Raw genomic sequence first — 16594 nt, forward strand, 5'->3', positions numbered from 1 at the left:
CCCCGGCTATAAATAGCGCCAGGCGCATGGCTCTTCGGGAGGCGCAGAGATTCCGGGCCCGGCGGCCGCGGGGATCGGGTGCCTGTTAGGAATCGGGCTGCCGGCCTCCTCTCTTTGCCTTTCGGGGCTTCTTTTTGCAATAGCAGCAGGTGCAACTTTCTGTATTTTAGAAATAGTGATTTTTTCCTTTCCGTGTGGGGATAGAGGGGGACGTTCTTCGCGGAGCCGCGCTCTATTTGGGCGCCGAGCGGGCGAAGCCCAGGCAGGGACAGCGGGCGGGGCGGCGGCGCAGGCGGCGGCGGCGGAGGTGGAAGGGGTGCGTTGCTCTCCCATCTGGCTGCACTTATTTGTTTAGACTCAAAAACGCGAGCTGGCTTGGAGGGAGTTCACCCAGCGATCTGAGTACGCATTGATCAGTGTCGGGAGAAAAAAACGACATAAATATATATTATGTGGCTAAATCTACAGACAAGAGCTCTCGCTGGCTGGTTCTGTCTCTGTCTCTTTCTGCTTTTTTCCTCCCCGCATCCCCAACCTACCAGCCAAGTCCCAAATCTTCGCTCTCCCTCCCGACAGCGACCGCCACACGAGCCACCTGGGAGCACGGTCTGGGGAGCAGCCGGGCCGCGTCCGGGCGACAGGGCGTTGAGCTGCGGGGCGCAACCCTTGCCCCAGCCCTCCTGCGAAGGCGGGAGGTGGGTGTTTCCATCCCGCCGGTCGCCCCCGCCCAGGAGCCCGGCGGCGGGGCCGGCCGGCGGCTGGCGGGGAGGGCGGGCTCGGGAGGAAGGCTGGAGTGGGGCGCCCTGGCCGCCGCGCCCGCCAGCGAGGGAAGAAGCCCCTGGGCGCGGTGTCCGGAGAGCCACCCGGGAAAGCGGCCTGCTTTTGCTTTACTGGTTCGAATTGATTTCTTTCTTTCTTTCTTCTTAATCCACCACCCAAGAAATAAAGACCCCGAACCTTCATCCGGGCTGCGGTCGGACCCGGACTCGCGCGGCGTGCGCTACTCCCGCGTTCGTTGGAGCGCCCCCAGCCTCGGAGGTGCGAGGCGGGGAATAGCGTCGGTGGGCCAGAGCCCAGGGTCCCGCCGCTTTGCTCGGACTCCGCCGGGGTCCTTGCCAGGCCCGCCGGGGCTGGAGCATCGTGGCGCGGGAGAGGGAGTGGCCGGCGCGGGAGCCGGCAATGCCTGGTGGGGAATTTGGGGAGGGGAAGCCAATTTTCATTTTAATGGCATTTATTTTCATCCCAGCTTCTCCTGCATTTGCTTTTCCAGGGCGACCTCTTCTTGGCTTCAGAAGCCGGGCAAATTAAAATAACGCGCCTGCTCCCCCGCGGGCTGCCGGGCTAGGAGCCGGGGTGTTGGGGCGGAGCTGCTGGCCCACTCTGACCGGGCTCTGCCGACCACTTTCTGGTGTTCAGGGCTTCTTTTTTCTTGCCCCCGGATTACATTAGGTTACTAGACGATGTTTAAAATCTTGTTTAAAGAAATGAGACCCCAGATGCCTGAAAACCCAGGCCAAGCCCGTTTGGTAAGACCACCACGGGGGGCTCTTCTAGCAGAGGCAGCGCCAGAGGAGGAGGCCCGAGGTCCCGAGGTTCGCAGCCCCAGGCCTGAGCCAGCCAAGAAGGCCAATCCCGGAGGATCCCGGGGCCCAAAACAAACAGCAAGTATAATTCTGGAAACTGCGGAATTTCAACCTTTCATTTTAGCTTCTCCTGCCTTGGCTTGATGGAGTCGTGTGTAAGTATAATTGATTCATAACTCGGTTTCGTAGGCTTACATTGTCCAGCATTACATGACAGTCTAAGAATCACCTAAGTTGATGCAATCGAATAGAAACTCACACCTAGAGCCCGTTTGCGTGTGTTGTGTGTTTAGCATGCCTGTGAAGTGCAGTGATAGGGTGGGCATGTCCCTAGTGGGCACAAGGAGGTCTTGTTATGTACGGGTTGGTGGCGTGTGTATGTCTTATCAGGACTGTGAGTGTGTGGATGCAGTGTGGATGTGCACAGACTCTGTTTGTATCCACATTCTTCTTTGTGTGTGCACGTGCGAGTGTGTGTGTGCGTGCGCGCACGTGCGCCGCTGCGCGCACATGTGCACTTCTAGCTGAGACCCCACCAGCATGCATCAGCAGAGACCAGAACTTTGTCCAAAATACCTCTTCAAACATCGTCCTCTGGCTCTGGTGCTTGGCTCCCAGAGCCTCACAGCTGAGAGGAATGTATTTTCTGCCCTCACAGGGGAGTTTAAAAATGTGATTGCTACTTGAGGTCTTTCTCTCTGCCTCCCCCACCTCTCAAAAACAAAACAAAACAAAACAAAACAAAAAGCCACTCACAACAACAATAACCAAAAAAGCACCAAAACCCTGAAGTGGTGACAATGGAAAGTGAAGGGATTGAGCCAAGGGGAGCAGGGACTGGAGGGCACCGGGCAGGGGAAGGCAGCTGAGGTTCATCCTCCCCTTCTTCCTGCCACCCCTTCAGCCACTCCCAGGTCCCAGTAAATTATTCAAAGTTGTTTAATTATTCATATTATTATTAATAATAATAGTCAATACATAAATGAAAGCAGTCCCTAGGCAGGAGTGAGTGGGGAATGGGATTGTTAAGGCAAGGGGCATCCATTATTTCAGATGCCTACAAAAACTCCCCCATACAGTCAGCTCCCTGCAGGGCTGCTCCTCTGCTCCCTGCAGCAGGGCCCATCCGTGTGTTTCTCCATGTGTGGACTCAGAGCTGCCCAGGGAGCTCCTTGTTTCTTAGGGGAAGAGTCCTCATCCTTCCATCTATCCCACCTGATGATGAGTTGCTTTAGAGTGGGGCTGTCTCCTCTGAGGGGGTAGCAGGTCCCTCACTGCTCAGTTTTCTGGTAGGTATAAGGTGAAATGCCACCCCTCCCTGTGCTTGATGGGGCAGAAGCAGCCAGGAGACCAGGCCTGTCATAACTGAGCTACCTTGTGTAAACAGCAGCAGAAGCAGCCATGCATTGATCTCTTAAAGGCACAGAGCTGCATCTTTGAGACTCCCACTTCTCGGCCAGTGCCAGAGTGTTGGAGATAAAATAACAGACAGGTGACTCAAACTAATGCCATATTGGAGCAGGACCCCTGAGAAAATAGTATGGAGTATGGTTATGTTGGCTCTTTGGTATTCTCACCCTTGATATTCTAGGAAGATTTGAGTGAAAATTTTTTTAATCTTAGATCTTCGAAGAGAAATGCAATTAGGGAGAGATGGGGGCAAAGTATTACTCACTGTGACATTTAAACAGATTTAAAACTTTCTCAAAGTGCCACTTCATGGTCACAATTATTCTATCCACAAAAAGGGAAAAGGCCAGCAAGCGGAAGAGGGAGCTGGGAACTAGTGCTCCTCATCTTGCTGTGTTTGGGGTTACATTTTACAGCTGACTCATCTTTGGTGGTGTCAAGAAGACCCATGTGTGGGGAACTTGGATCAGGGGTTCAGGTATTCAGGCCTTGCTATGACCCTCTGCTCCCTTGCTTCCCTTTACTCCTCTTTGTGTTCAGCTTCTCTCCCTGTGGCACCAACTGGAACCTCATGGCACAGCTCTGGCCATGGCCACCCATCCTCAGACCTGCTCTGGCTTTCCTGCTTTTGAATTTTCTCTCCCAATCTAGATTGTGAACTCATGGAGAGCAGGGACCCCATAACCTTTCTCCTTATCCTCTCCACCCCCTCCCAAATATGGATCTGCACACAGCAGGTGTTCAGGATGGAATTTATAGACACTAGTGCTGGCACGTAGGAGCTCTGGTAGCATAGTGCCTAAGGCACTTGACTGCTCACCAGAAGGCTGGCAGTTCAAACCCACCAGCCACTCCTCGGAAGGAAGGTTGGGCAATCCTACTTCCGTAGTGATACTGCCTCGGAAACCCAAGGAGGGGTCGCTATGAGTCGGGGCTGACTCGACAGCAAACAACAACAACAACAACAGTGCTGGCACGTAATGCTTAAGGCACTTGACTGCTAACAAGAAGGCTGGCAGTTCAAACCCACCAGCCAATCCTCAGAAGGAAGGTTGGGCAATCTACTTCCATAGTGATACTGCCTTGGAAACCCAAGGAAGGGTCGCTATGAGTCGAGTCCGACTTGATGGCACAAAACAACAACAGTGCTGGAAGGTGGGGTGGGGGAGACACTGTATTGACTTATTTGGGCCCCATGGATAAGCAGCTCTGTGGGCCCAAGGGAGACAGTTCCAGAAGTGGATCTGAGCTTTGGGTGAGTCCCCGACTTGGAACATGCACAAGCAGCTTGGCCTGCTTGGTTTGGGAGCATTACCACTCAGCCATGCTTGTACCCATGGAGCCCTTCTGATCTACTGAAACAGCAGAGAACTCACTCTCTGCATGGGGAGACCAATGTCCTAACAGCTGTCCTAAAACAGCCAAAGGCAATATATGGTTAAATGTCTTCCAGGCCTGAGGAGTTCCACATGTGATAAAAATCAAAGCACTCTGTGGTGGATGTGGTGATCAGTACGGGGCAGTAGCCCTGAGGAAAGAGGAGAAAGTGTGAAGGAGGATGCAGAGGGTGTTAGATTGCCAGAGAACCGGGTGATGGCCTGGAGAAGCAGCTGGTTCTCCAAGGTTATGGTGAGATAAAGGTGAAAACTGAGCTGCAGTCTGTGTGGAGCTCCCCTTACACAGAGAACAGACCTCCAATCTTCAGAGGGACTTCAGTGCCCAGGCCTACAGAGGGCAGTGAGGGGAAGTGGGGGAGGGGGACATACTTGTTTTCTGTAGGGAGCTCATGCCCTGTCTGGGCAGAGGAGACTGATTAAAGAGCCCAGGTGCTAACCAAGGGTGTGACTCATGTGAGGGGCAGGAGCAGGGTGTAGGCTGTGCGTGATGTGAGCCCAGGAAAAGATGGGGCTCATGTGGGTGGTGGAAGAGCCCTGATCTAGGGGAAGGGCTGGGTCATCTTGGGAGGAGAGGGGAGAAGGAGGCTTTCAGGTTGAGGCAGTAGTTGGAGATGCCATACTGGCAGCGAGTAATACATTGCTCTGGGGTTTGGTGCATTGGTGAGAAAAAGGTGACTCCTAGAGGGGACTTCTGTGTAAAGATAGGTTGTTTGGGCAAGGCAGGACCTTGAAGGAGCCTCAAAAGTCTGTATATCTGGTCTTCTCAATATGCCCAGAGCTCCTCTGTCCTTGGATAATTTGGGAAAGTTTAGTAAGATGAAGAACAGTAATTAGGGCGGGAAAGAGAGAGGAAAGTGATCCTTGCCCTATCTAAGTTAATATTAGTTGTCTTCTGCCACCGATAGTAGATGATCGAAGGGCCAGGCATGGGAGCAAACCCACCATATGGAGAGAGGTGGGAGGATGCTCTGTGTTTAGGCAACTCAGGGGCTCTTGGGAAGGCACTGGGCTATCTCTGAGTGCTCATCATGCACCAGGGTTGGCAGGAGAAGGGCTTTGGGGCATTTTTTTCTTGCTGACTAAGCCCCAGGAATGCACTGCCTTGGTCTTGTGGGAGCTCCCCTGACCCTAGGCACTGGTGGGAATGGTTTGAGGTGACTGGGACTGGGCCAGCATGGATGTGCCCTCCATGCTTCTATTTCAGTTTTGATGCCAGCTGAGGCTTTGTCTTACTTTTCCTGACAATAAGCAGGAAACTGAAAGACAACAAGAGATGCAAGATAAAGGGACAAGAGAGCTAAAGCCAGGGGCATCCTGTATGCGGAAAGGGGAGGACCAGGACTCTGGGCACTGCCTTTACACTATGTTCGCCTTTCTCTCTGCCAAACAGAGACTGGGACCCTTTCTTCCAACCTCTTTCCTTCCTCACATCACATCCAACAAGACAAGAAAGTGACATATCTGGGACCCTTTCTCCCACTTTCTTACAGTTTTCATGTTTTAAAAAAATTCTCTCTCTCTCTCTCTCTATATATATAATTAAGGTGAGCTAACGGGCTGAATGTCAGAACGGGCTACCAAAGAGTGTAAGTAGATTTGATTAACTTGTTTGCTCAGAAAGGATTAGGACTCCTTTTGTGGTTGCTAGTTGCCATTGAACCAATTCTGACTCTTGGTGACCCAATATGTTACACAGTAAACCTGCTCCATATGGTTTTTTGGCTGTAATCTTAATGGAAACAGATCTCCAGGGCTTTTCTTCCACATGTCACTGGGTGAGTTCAAATCACCAACATTTAGGTTAATACCCTTCCCCCCAAATTTCCATTTTTTAAAAAGAAGCCCTGGTTGGGCAGCTCTCAGTGCGAAAGAAACAGGCACTTACAGCTGTGTTTAGGTAAGGCTGACAGCAGAGTAGTGGTTGGAGTTTGTGCTCTGGATCCAGACTTCTTCAGTTCAAGTCTTTCCTCTTCCACTTAGGAGCTGTGTGACCTTGGGCAGGCTGTTTAAAAAAATCTCTTGGTGTCTCAGTTTTCTCATTTGTAAACTAGGAAGAGAAATAGAACCTACCCCATAGAGTTGTTGTGAGGATTAAATGAGTAAATGCAGGTAAGTGCTTAGATCAATGTCTAAACAGCCAATATTATTGGAGCATCACTAACAGGCCACTGGGGAAGTGCTTTAGGGCCGAGGGGCTTGCAGAAGACACTCCCACAACTACAGAGGAGGAGGGGCAGCCCCCTAGGTTTGGGGCTGACCTGGTGCCCTGAGCCTGGCACACAGTGGGGGTCCTTACACACTGGAGGGCTACTTGTCTGGGTGTCCCTGGGGAAGGAGGCCATAGGAAAGAGCTGGGCCTGCGTCACTGCCCTTCTGGGGGCCTGCCTTCAGTGCCTGGCTGCCGGCACTCCAGCCCCTCCTTACCTGAGAGGTTTTGCAACAGCAAGTCCTTTTAATTGTGATGTTTTCCTAATTAGTTTTTAATTATGTTAATTTATTGTACATGAGCCCTGAGGTTTTCAGACACTGGGCTTGCTTTAGAAACTGAAATAGTAAGTTGTATTTATCGCACACACAATATCATGGATAAATGTCACTTTGGTATGGTCATGATTTCTCTGAGAACACCACTGGCAGCTTCTGCTTGGGCTCGATAATCCTCTCTTTCCAGGCTTTCCAAGTCCAATGCACATTCTTTCTGATAGTGCTGAGCTTAGAACTCAATCCACAGGCTGTGCAGGTGACCTGGAGGAGTGAGTTGCCTTTGTGGGTACTGGGCTCCAACTGGGCGGAGTCTCAGGAAGGAGAGATGGCACAACATGACACCAGGCCAGATCTTTGAAGGCTTGTTGTCTGTGGACCTCTGACTTTTCCACCTTGGAGCTAGTGCTGATGAGAGTTTAAGAGGAGGCTGTGGCCACCAAGCTGGGGGTGAGACAGGGAGAGGTTGGCCATGAGGACAGAGAGACATAGGAAGTCTAGTGAGGCACTGAAGTCTGTGAATGGTGTTGCCTTAAGTTCCAAAGGTTGCTGGCAGCCATTGGGTATTTGCACCTGGACTGGCCTATAGGAAGGACTCAGATGTCAATGTCAATGACTCAGTGACTAGATGTTGACTGACTATGATAACATGGAGAGTGCCAACAACTGCTACAGGACTGTAGCAAGGAAGATGTCTAGATATTTAAGAAGGATGAGCCAGAAGGGAGGAATCTGCAACACACATTCCTAAACCCGTTTGCCTGAGATGGAGAGGCACTGTGTCAGCCTTTAAAATATAATTTAAATCCTCCAAAGATCATTTCTGCTTTCAAAGGATGGAGAGTTGCTCCTATTGTTGTTGTTAGCTGCCACTGAGTTGCCCCCACTCATGGGAACCTATGCATGGGACAGCTGGATAATGGAAAAGGAAAGCGGAAGAATTAATTGATGCCTTTGAATTATGGTGCTGGTGAAGAATATTGAATATGCCATGGACTGCCAGAAGGATGAATGACTCTGTACATCTTGGCAGAAGTACTGCCAAAATGCTCCTTAGAAGCAAAGATAGTGAGACTTCATCTAACTTACTTTGGAAATGTTACCAGGAGGGGACCAATTGCTGGAGAAAGACATCATGCTTGGTAAAGTGAGGATCAGTGAGGTTGATTGATAGTGGCTGCAACGACAGGTCCAATGTATCTACTGTTGTGAGGATGGCACAGGACCAGGTAACATTTCATTCTATTTATTATATGTGTGATCCCTGCGAGTCGGAGGCAACTCAACGACTCAACACATGTTGAGGCCCATGTACAACAGAATCACCCTTGTGATCCATAGGGTTTTCACTGACTGATTTTCGAGAAGTAAATGGTCAGTCCCTTCTTTCTAGTCTATTTTCATCTGGAAGGGCTGCTGAAATCTGTTTAGCATCATAGCAACACCTAAACCTCCACTGACAGATGGGTGGTGGCTGTGTATGAGGCATTGGCCAGGGATCAAACCTGAGCCACCCAGATGGAAGGCAGAGAGTCTACACTGAATCACACTGCCTCCTTGTTCCCATTGGGAGTATTTGAAAGAAGAGGCAACAGATGTTAAAGAAAGCACCCCTCTACCTGTACCCCACAAATAATTTCCAGATGGCAGTCTTCTGAAATAAGTTTAACATCTTTTCAATTGTATATGTTAAGTCATACATATGAATTCTAGTTATTAAACACACATTAATTTAAATTTTGTTCAAAGAGTAAAATTAAAAGAAATACAGTCTGCAAATACAATTGGATATTTATTGCTTAAATTTGTGTATAAAAGACTTAAGTTACTGTATATACATGTACTATACTATACTCACTGCTGCTGAGTTGTATCTGACTCATGGCGACCCCTCCTTGGGTTTCTGAGGTGGTATCACTACGGAAGTAGATTGCCCAACCTTCCTTCCAAGGAGTGGCTGGTGGGTTTGAACCTCCAGCCTTCTGATTAGCAGTCAGATGCCTTAGGCACTATTCCACCAGAGCTCCCATACATACATACATGTGTATGTGTATATATATATATATATATATATATACACACACACACACACATACATTGAGTGTGTATATATATATATATATATATATATACACACACACACACACATACATTGAGTGTGTATATATATATATATATATATATATATACACGTACATTGAAAGAGTTTGGCCTTTATAGTCAGATCACTGGTGAAGTGGTTAAGACAGTCAGCTGCTTACCAAAAGATTCTGAGTTCAAACCCACTAGTCTCTCCATGGTAGAAAGATGAGGTAATCTGCTTCCCTAGGGATTTACAGCCTTAGAAATCCTATGGAGCAGTTCTGTTCTGTCCTGTAGGGTCACTATGAGTTGGAATGGACTCAATGGAAGTGGATTTGATTAGTCAGATCTTTAACTTACAGGCTGGTGACGCTGAGAGACTAATGATCTCAGAATCTCAGTTTCTTCAGCTCAAATATGGGGATAATAGTACTGTACATAATGGTGGTGAAGACTAAAATAGGTCATACATACTTAGTGTCTGCCACATAGTAAGTGCTTCATAATATTTGCTATGATTCTTATAAGTGTACTCATTGAAAAGCAAACCAAGTCTCTCCTTTCTGGATATCGATATAAGCTGTAGCCGAAAACAACCTTTGGAACAGGTGTGACAGATCATTTGAAGATTTTCTAAGGAGAAGGACAGTTGGGCTTTCTCCTCAGTGGTCCTCCTATGTTTCTGGTGACATGAGAGGGATAGCAGAATGAGCCCAGTCTCCACCCCTTCCACAACAGAGCAGATGGATGCAAAGTGGTGTGAGAGGGTCTAGGGCACAGAAGCCCCTGTCGGGGAAGGGTTCCATAAGTTTTTAACATAGCAGTTCAGTGATGCTCACCTGGATTCAGTGTACAGAAGGGTCCACCCTCCAGCACACCTAGCACCCTCCCCCAATGTCAAGCAAGCCTTTACTCACATGTCTGCACACCAACCCCTGGGAAGCTCCCACATGCGCATTTGGGCCCCTGGAAGGTGGGCAAGCTGCTGTGACTCACTGCCTGGCTCTGTGCCCTCTCGCTGAGTCACAATGTAATTGATCCCCTCCTGAGCCAGGTTTCTGCTCTAATGTGACCCAAAGCAGGGTCATTGGACCAGGCTGAGTCTAGACTGGTGTTGGGTGGCCTGGCTGAGGACAGGCATTCCAGGAGGGAGGGGCAGAACAGCAAGAACTGAGGATGGCATGGAGCCTATTTAATGAATTTCCTGGATGTCTTCGAGGTGCTGTGATTGGAGGAGTCCAGGGCTGGCCCACCACCCACCAAAATACATATTTCACATTGGCCTCTTTTTGTGTCCCCATCAGGGGCTGTCTCAGTAAAAGATAAATAATGAAGGGGGTGGTTTGGCCTCTGGGAATCTTCTGTGAAGATGACCATGACCTTTGAGCTTCTGGTATAGGGACACTTTATCCTTGTTTCAAAAAACAAGTTCTGGGCTTGGAGGAGCTGAGGCCAAGATGGGGGCAGAGGAAGAGATTTTGGGGTTCAACTCCATGAGATCTGGGGTCTGACAGGGCCAGCCAAGACTTGCCAAGTGCTCCTGCTCTCTGGACCTCCTTCCCTGATTTGTGTAATGGGGACCATTCTCCTTGTTGTCTGCACCTCGCAGGCAGGGTGAGGCTCAGAGGCGATGATGACATTGCTTCTCTGAGTACAGGGAGGTGATACTATAAACTGGCTCCTTTCTCACTCACCCCGTCCTCTTTGCTGTATTGCTCCCTGGCCTCAGAGTAGCCCCAAGAACTGTGAGAATGGCCTGGTTCTCACATCCATCCTCTTCATCCTGATTATTTCTCCCAATCACACTTAATAGCTGCCTGGCTTTTGGCTGCAGCCTGGCATATAATAACCTGCAATTATTGTCCACTTAAGCTGTCCCCAGGGCCTTGTCTGTTGCTGCTGCCCAGGCCCACACCACTGGCCTACTGATTTTCCTGTCAGATTCATGGCCAATGGCTAGAGGGCCTCTGACAGGGCTGGACTGACAGCATGCTGTCCTCCACCTTCACCTCCCAGCACATCATCCTCAGAGATTGGCCCTCAGAAGCTGCCTCCTTGAGCATACCTCTTCCAGGCAAGGGGCCTCATCTTTCTGAGGCCTGGCCCTCTGGGCTGTCTACCCCTGACCAATCCTCTGAGAACAATCTCATTTCAGCCTCCCGCCTTTGTTCACTCTCTACTTGGCCCCTTTTCAGTTTCCATTTGTGGTTGCTGTTAACTGCTGTTGAGTCAGCCCTCAATTGATGGCAATCCCATGCACAATGGAACAAAACACTACTCGGGCCAATGCCATCTCCATGATTGGTTGTGGACTGGACCGGACCGTTGTGATGCATATAGTTTTCATTGCTGATTCATTGCCTTTCTTTCTAGTCTGTCTTAGTCTGGATCCTCCACTGAAACCTGTTCAGTGTCACAGCAACATGTAAGCCTCCACTGACTGATGGGTGGTGATTGTGTTTGAAATGCATTTGTGGGAAATTGAACCAGGCTCTCTGTATAGGAGGCAAGAATTCCACCACTGAATCACAACTCCCTGCCCTCCCTCAATGCAGCTTCCAGTTACAAGTTGCTAATAAAGGCTACCCCCTCCACAGGCTTAGTTCTTCCTCTCAGCATCCTTATAAAGGAGGCTTTGACATTTTACATACTAGGCTATTGAAGATCAGAGAGATTAGGTATTTTTCCTAGGATCATATACCCAGGAAAATCAGGTCAGATGATCCCAAAGCTCACACACTGAGCTCTTAGTCTACATTGTCTTCTTCATAACAAATCCTACCTCTTCTTGGTGGTTCCACTCTGTGCCATCTCCTTTGGAAAGCCCCTCTCCCATCTCCAGCCACACGAGTCTCCTCTATTCTGAGCCCTCACAGTCCTTGAGTCTGAACCAGGTGCTGTGGGTCCTCTGTGGGTACAGCCTGAGGGCTCCCAGTGGGACCACTTCTCTGTGACATCTTCCAGGCAAGGGTGCCCAAATGTCCTCTTTTGAGTTCTTCTTTTGGACAAGCAGACTGTTTTAGAGGCAAGAATTCCCTTTGGCCTTGAATGGAAAGGAACCAGCAAGCCCTGCTGGACCTTCTCTTCACCAATCTTGTCAGTATTCAAAGCCGCAGATGAGCTGCTTTTTCTTACTGGTTTTAGGCACACTGCTGTTCCCTGCCCACCCTCCCCTGCCATTTTGATTCATAAATCATATCAGTGTACAGGCTGAATAAAGGTGAACACTTTCATTGTCTGCATCCTCCCCTTCCCAATGTTGACTCCTATTCTCATGAGCATCTCTCTAGAGCCTGGACCTTGCTGCTCCTGGTGAGGGGCCTCATCCAGCAGTGTGTGAGACATTTGGGGTTTCTCTAGGGCACCCCCTAGCTCTGATGGTGGTGGTGAAGAATGAAAGAGTGGTGGTGGAGAGAATTCAAGAGTGAAAGAATGTGCAGGCCCTGTCCTCCTATTGGGAAATGGCAGAACCTGAGTGTTATTTATTTTCATGCTACCACTCTGACCTAATAACTAAGTGACCAGAGAAGGGTGTCCAGACCCTAACTCAGGATCTAGGGGTATAAGATAAGGTATCTTGAATGGTGGTTTCTTGGCATGTGTCTGTGTGTCCTTAGGTGTGCTTGCACATAGTATAGACTGAGTGAGGTGATGGTTGATGGGGGTGGGATCTGGGCGTGTGTTGAGTAGATCCAGGAGTCTCCTGGATTGTGAGACCAGAATGATCCATGGGCTGAGTGCTGGAACAGGATCACAAGGAGGGTCTTGCCTGGCTATGGTCTCATTGTCAGTGACACTGAGGTGTGGGCTATCAGTGGAGGAGGGGATCCAATGGTTTAGTCTCTGTGGATCTACCCAGAGCCCAGGCCCTGGACCCCATCCTCCTCAGCCCTTCATGCCTCTCTTATCACTTTCCTTTGCCTGAACATTCCTCATAGGCACTTGCATTTTTCAGTCCTTTGTCTTGGAAGTAGATTCTCAGCAAGAAGGCTTTATTGGGAAACAGTTTTCAGGTAGCCCGAGGCCTTCTCTGGCCCCTCAAATATTACAGATTAACTCTAAGGCTGGAGCTGGAAGGTAAACTGGTATGGAGGTTGTCTAGTGTCTCTGGAAGGAGCCCTAGGAGGCTGCCCAGAGCACTTCCCTGATGTGGGGCTGTGAGGGAGGCAGAGGACCTCTGTCTTGATCTCCAACCAGCTGACCCTGTGTCCAAACATCCTCCCTGTTCCTGGGGTAGCCAGGCTCTCTGGTTCTACCTCCCTGGGCTGAGAAGGGATCCTCAGGTAGGGCAACACAGATGAGGACAAGTGTCAGAACCAGCCAATCCAGCTGCACCTGCAACAGCACCCAATTTGGGGAATTCTCCCTGAGAGGGATAGAACTCAGCAGGGGATCTCTATTTTCTATAATGTCCATTTCACGCTGGGCTCCCAGCTCTCAGTCTCACCCAAGCCAGGAGGATAAGATTTCAAGCATGCTTTTGTTGTTGTTTGTAGTTATGTACGTCGAGTCGGACCTGACTCACAGCGACCCCTCCTTGGGTTTCTGAGGCAGTATCACTACGGAAGTAGCTAGTTCAAGGTAACTCCCTTTCTTTCAGTGTAATCCAGTCTTGTACTGGCAAATCCTCCACCTCCTTTCCTCTTCACATCAAGCCAAAATGGCATCTGAAGTGAAGGGGAAGCTCACACATCCTGCAGTGGTGATAGTGGGAGCTTGAGCTTTCCTTGTGTTATTATTTGGGTCCTTGATGAGCACTTTTGGGATGTGGGAGCTATGATCTTGGTCCTGGAATTCACAGCTGGAGCTGGCAGTCATGTCTGTGTCATCCTCCCCACCACCACCACTACCAGGACAGTTACAGGGAGAAGAGAGAAGAGCCCAACCTACTTTTCTGCCTAAACCCACCTCATCTCTTTTTAACCCTCTAGGTGGTGACCCCTCCTGCTTGGCAAGAGCCACCTAAACAAGAGATGGAGCCCAGTTCCCCAGCTTTCATCTTCATTTGAAAATGTACCTTCCTCCTCTCCATCTTCACTGCTTGAGGGTCAGTTCTGGGGTGGGAGGAAGTGGGGAGGGAGCTGGTGCAGCAAGAAGAAGGCTTCCTGTCCTTTGTCTTCACTCTTGACTCTCTTTTTGGGGAGGAATGGAGCTAGGGGTGCTGATCTGGCAGCTTATTCTCTCTGTGAGCCCAGCACCCACAGTGCCTGGCACACAGAACATGGTCAATCAGTGGGTATTGAGAGAGCCGGAGAACAGCCAATGCCATCAAGAACCCACAGCAAGTCAGCTTTGGCAGAGTCGGCCTGAAGCATTTATAATACAAAACCTCAACTATTTCCCTTTGGGTGGCTTTTAAGCTGGTTTTGATCATCTGAAGAGTAAAGTCTTAGCTTCCTAGAAAGCTTGACACTCTAAAATGATTCATTTGTGAAATATTTAGGTTAGTTGAGATTAAGCATTTACCAATATGTAGCATAGTGGCTAAGACACTTGCCTGTTAACCAGATGGCTGGCGGTTTAAACCCACCAGTCACTCCTCGGAAGGAAGGTTGTGCAATCCTACTTCCGTAGTGATACTGCCTCGGAAACCCAAGGAGGGGTCGCTATGAGTCGGGGCCGACTCGACGGCACATAACAACAACAACAACAAATATGTAGAAGAGGTGTGAGTATAAATTGATCAGACACATTCTAGTGTGTTGGTAGATGCTGTAACCAGCTTCATCACTTTAAGGACACACCCTTGGATGTAGCACCCACCCTCCTGTGTGTGTGTACATGTGTGTGTGCCAGCACTTGTGTCTGTCAGGTACACACTTGTGTGCACACATCTTCCTCACTGAGGTTTATTATATTTTCTTCATGCTGATAGAGCTTTTGGCCTCTGGGGGTGCTATATATATACAGATTCAGAATTTGAGAAATAGGATTTTTAAAAGTGAAAGGAACCTTAGGCATCCTTGAATTCACTTTTCTCATTTTACACATCAGGCAGTTAACATGCATAGAGGTGAAGTGACTCTTTCAAGGGTCAGATACAGAGCCCTGGTGTTTCCCTCTCTCAGATATGTGCATGCCGGCATATGCATGCATACACGCCGACACTCACTCCATGGTAATTAGTTTCCTCATTTTTCAGCATCTCTTTTTTTCATTACTCTCCTTATGTTTCCTCCTCCCCATCGGCCTGTCTGTCTCTGCCTCCTCCTCCCTTCCCGGCTCCATGTTCCTGAGCCAGGTGCTGTAGATGGCACAGGCAGCAGACGCTGGCTCCCGGGGCTGTTTCAGCAGCTGGCCTGCAGGCCTAGCGAGTGCTGTGGGAAGTGGTGGCACAGCATGTTCCCTCTTGCCTATGAGTCAGGAGCCTATGGGAGTGATGGTTTCAGCCCTTGGGGAGGAGGCAAAGAGGACTTAGGATGGGTTGGCCCAACTGTCTGTGTTTTGCCCCATTCTTGGCTCCCTCTGCGTGAGCTGGCTTTCTCTTAGTAGGAGACCATGAGGTATCTCTTTGGCATTCTCCCTCCCAAATCCTCTCTAGAGTGGCCAATATCACCTCCAGTTCAAGTCTCTCTTTAGAGAAGATGTACATGGCTGCTTGCCTCATGTCTGAGAGACATAGGAAAGTATACCCTTGCCCAGATTTCCCCCTACCTAATCCTGATATCCTGATGCCCAAGTTTGGGTCATGATCCCAAACAACAGACTGTGTGAAAAAGACTCCTTTGATGTGTCTCATTTTCTGCAGAGACATGGAACTTCAGGTTTGGAATGAATCTTAAAGGCCCTCTATTTTACTTTCCCACCCATTGGAGTAATCTACCCTCTTGCATCCTTGAAGGGAGTTTCTCCAATCTGATTAACCACCTCCAGTGATGTAGAGCTCACCTCTTTACATGATACTCAATTGCTTAAAAAGTCTTGTCCTCATACATTTCCTTTCCTCGCCAAAGGTCTTGAAATGGAAGGCTTGGCCTTGCTTTCTCTTGCTTCTTTGCTTCTCATTTTCTGTCTTGCTCTCAGATCCGGTTGTTACCTTTCTTCTTTTACCAAAAGCATCCTCAGGAAGGTCACCAGTGACTCCCCAATGGTCAAATCCAATAGCCATGTTTTAGTCTTTGTCTTAATGTTGTAAACAACTTCTTTGAAATCCCTTCTCTTTTCTCTTTCAAGACATATACTGTTCTCTCTTTGTTTACCTACTACTTTCTACTAATCAGCTTAGCTGGGTCACCTTTCTCTGTCTGGCCCTTAAATGCTGGGCTTACCCTAGTCTCATCCTTAAACTTTGCAGGCTCCAGGATCTCCTAGGGTCAATACATTCTTGCACATGATAGTAATTCCCCTCCACACACTGATGGTTCCATTTGAAGATGTCCAGCCTCCCCTACTTTCTTGAACTTCAGCTCTCTATTTAAAACTTCTAAATGTATCCATCATATGACCCTCCCCAGACTCAAGGATTCTTTCTTTCCATGAGAAAATTAATCTCTTCTACTTGAGTTCCCTGTATTGGTCAATGACACCATCATTTGCCTGTTATTTAAGCCAGGATATGACACTCATTCTGGATCATATCTTCTCCCTTAACATAGACATCCTCTTGGTCACTAAGTCCTGTTAGTTCTACTACATCTTCAC

This window comes from Orycteropus afer, unplaced genomic scaffold (assembly GCF_000298275.1).
Source record: "Orycteropus afer afer isolate SDZICR_OR568_19922 unplaced genomic scaffold, OryAfe1.0 scaffold00141, whole genome shotgun sequence".
Lineage (NCBI taxonomy): Eukaryota > Metazoa > Chordata > Mammalia > Tubulidentata > Orycteropodidae > Orycteropus > Orycteropus afer.